This window comes from Triticum dicoccoides, chromosome 1A (genome assembly GCF_002162155.2).
Source record: "Triticum dicoccoides isolate Atlit2015 ecotype Zavitan chromosome 1A, WEW_v2.0, whole genome shotgun sequence".
NCBI classification, from domain to species: Eukaryota; Viridiplantae; Streptophyta; class Magnoliopsida; order Poales; family Poaceae; genus Triticum; species Triticum dicoccoides.
Genome location: NC_041380.1, coordinates 592,777,309 through 592,781,133, shown reverse-complemented (window position 1 = coordinate 592,781,133; position 3,825 = coordinate 592,777,309).

Genomic DNA, 3,825 nt, shown 5'->3' with positions numbered 1-3,825 from the left:
CATGTGCCAACATCCGTCCGCAAATACAGTAACAGTTTCTTTCTTTTCAAAATAAATGCAGCAACAAATTCATCTTATGACTATACGTACTCCATCTGTAACGAAATATAAAAACGTTTACATCACTATTTAATGATTTAAACGTTTTTATATTTATTTACAGAGAAAGTATCAATGAGCAAGCCCTAATAAAGCTAAACCATGTTATCGGCAGCTGACGGGGGCTCTGGCCCCGGCACGACATGCTCCCTGCAGAGCGGGCAGGTGCCTTTGCTCTTGATCCAGAGCGCAAGGCAGCCCCGGTGGAACACGTGCCGGCACGCCGTCACCTCGCTGCACTCCGCCCCGCCCACCAGCGCCTCCAGGCAGATCGCGCACACCACCACCGACGCCCCGACCGTCGTTCGTCCGTCCTCCGTATCGGCGGGGTACGAGAAGTAGACCAGCTGCTGCGGCTCCCCTACGACGACCCTCGCCAGCGCCGTCCTCCCATGCTGCGAGCCCGGCCACAAGCGCCTCCTTTCGTCCGCCGCGGCCTCTGAGCGGATGCAATAGATCACTATGCAGACGGCAACAAATGCCCAAATCAGGGTAACAAGGCCGCCCTGGATGATGATGTCCATCGTCGTCGTTCGCACTAGCGTCTAGCGTGGTCTGTTGGAAGTTGGAACTTCACCAAAGGATCGAAATCACAAACAGCTGGGCCAAAAACTTATAGCTAAGGGCTGTATCATAACCTTTTCTCCCTATTTTCTTAATTTTCACGGTTACATTGGTATTGTTGCCGGTGCATACATACACATTGTCCAGCCCAGATCAAACGTAGCCAAAGCCGACTCTGACGAGATTCCTTTTTTTTGTAAACCTCTGACGAGATTCCTAAACCTACTAGTACTTGGACATGGACTAGTACTACTCCCCTACACAACCACTATTTCAACTAAAAGAACGCCCGTGCGTTGCAACGGGGCCACGTTAACTTAAAGAGTTCAATATTACGACATTGGCGACTTTTTTTACCATCAAATCCTCACACACACACACTCCCTCCCTCTTCCTCACTCTCTCTCCCCCTCTCCCTCTCTCTAACACACACACACATATCCATCTTATTGGGTACGGAACCATAATCCATCTATTTCACACACACACGCTAGTGCATAACAATATGGATTATGTGTATTATATTTGCCACCAGAACTGAGGGAATTAATTTCATGTAAATCGGCCAGTCACAGCTCCAAGAATACGTGGAGGAGGTGGCCCGGGTCAGCGTCGGCGCCGTCCGGCGCGGGCCACGGGCCCGCTTCCAAGTGCACGTGCAATGCACGTCTTCACAAATATTACAACCAGATGTGAGAAATCACATACTAACACGATGTTGCAATCAATTTTGAATTAAAGAAGCCAAAAGTATTTTTTCTTAAACAAGAATTCCTTATGCTGGAGTTTAAACAAACCCCACAATAGCCCTACTTATCACCTAATTAAGCAGATGCATGATTTATGAAGCGGATAAGAAATCATGTTAACTTGGAACTAAAATTCCAACAAAAGAGTGAGGAATAAACCTTTTTATCATTGCTCTGAAGTCTGAACCTCCCCCTATTTGTTAGTGAAATGTGAGTATGCTTAGAAGATAATAATTTCTTATGCAACATATGCTTTTACATCCGAAAGAGCTACAAAATATGTTGATCTACCTATGTGCACTTCCTAAACCAAGCGGATAAAATTAGGTGATAAGTAGGGCTATGCAAAATCACATCAATATAAGAAAATATCCCATCAATACTTGATTGATTGCGATTTATTTTTTATATGGTAACTAATCTGATCATCAATATTTGATTGATTGTGATTTATTTTTTATATGGTAACTAATCTGATGGGTTTATGTGGGTGGTGAAGCGAAAAGGAAAGCTACGCATTTTTTTAGTCAGTAGAGATGATTGATGATAAGAAAGGGAAAATCACATCAATATAAGGAAATATCCCATCAATACTTGATTGATTGCGATTTATTTTTTATACGGTAACTAATCTGATCATCAATACTTGATTGATTGCGATTTATTTTTTATATGGTAACTAATCTGATGGGTTTATGTGGGTGGTGAAGCGAAAGGGAAAGCTACGCATTTTTTAGGCAGTAGAGACGATTGATGATAAAAAAGGGGAGATCACATCAATATAAGGAAATATCCCATCAATACTTGATTGATTGCGATTTATTTTTTATATGGTAACTAATCTGATCATCAATACTTGATTGATTGCGATTTTTTTATGGTAACTAATCTGATGGGTTTATGTGGGTGGTGAAGCGAAAAGACAGGTGGGAGGGAGACGAAATAAAACCAGCGAAATAAAACCAACGAAAGTGGTGAGACGAAATAAAAACCAGCGAAAAATAACCGACGGACTATTCGTAGATTTTTTTGGTTCGTCTGTCTTGGTGCGACGGGATGTTAGGGCCTGGAGTGCGTGGGGGCGGGCGGGGGACTCGGCTTGAGGTTTTTTTTTGGTTTTATGCGGCTTAGCGTGAGACGGGAGGTTGGGCGTGTACGGGACTCGATCGCGGGGTTTTCCTTGGTTTTTCGCGGCTGAGAGGAAGGTGGGAGGAAGTACCGAAGAAGTACCAAAAAAGACCGGGTGAGGTGGGACGAAAATAAAACCCGGAACGCGACCTACCAACTGAGACATTAGGAGTAGAGATTACGTCGGTTCAAATTCGCTTAAAACTAATTTGACCAAAGCAAATTTATGACCAACAATTTCCTCCTAGTTTTGATTTCCAGTCTCCTTGATCTTGACTTTTTCTAACAATGTACGGATGCAGACACTCACACACACATCCCTATGGAGCATACAAATGCACATTCTACCCCTATGAGCACCTTCGAGTGACTGAGTCAACACATTATCTTGAGAATGAAAGAGTCGCCACACACCTTTATAGTCGACAGAAACGTCTCCTCCCACTGAACCCACATCGCCGGTAGGCCTAAAATAAATACAGAAAAATGCGAACACCAATGTCAAGTTTAGGACTTAAACTCTGGTGAGCTGGAGATACCACTGTCCTACTAACCATCCAACCCACAGGTTGGTTCCCTCCTGGTCTTGACTCGTTGAGAATTCACATCTTGCCGATTTATAGATGTCGGTCCACGACAAATCAAATTATTGGCTAGATTGTTCGTCGCAATATCTCGTTCAATTTTGGTTTAGCGAATTTACAAACCATCTGGATTACCACTACTAATCTTGTAAAATACACCACCTTGCAGGTTACATCATCCACTCTAGCGAGATATATGCTGGCTACCTCGTGGGTTACATCATCTACTCCAGCTTCATGTAGAGACATGGCCTCTTAGAAAAGATCCACCTTCGTTGGTTTGTCGCCCCCATATATTTGAACTTGATATTCTTGCCAAGACACGTAAATGGGCGTGCTTTATCTTCAACAAATCCTTAAAGACGAGCACTTGGACATGAGGACGACACATAGAGACAATGATGGCCGAACGTGCTAACTCGCATGACTAGCTGATTAGTTTAACACCCCCGCTAAGTTATTCTTGATGAATTTCCGACGCTAAACCTCGGCACCATTGCTGCCATCAAGGATCGTGTAGCATCGCCTTGCCGACCAGAGTTGTCGCCTTCCACCTTGTCACTTCACAAATGATGATCATCTGATCCTCCTGGTCACTACACCACGAGCAACGCTACACGCGCGAGCTCTTTTTTATGGGATCAACGGACTGGCTAGATTGGCATGCTTTGATTGCGTAGAATAATGGTGAGGGGCCCACC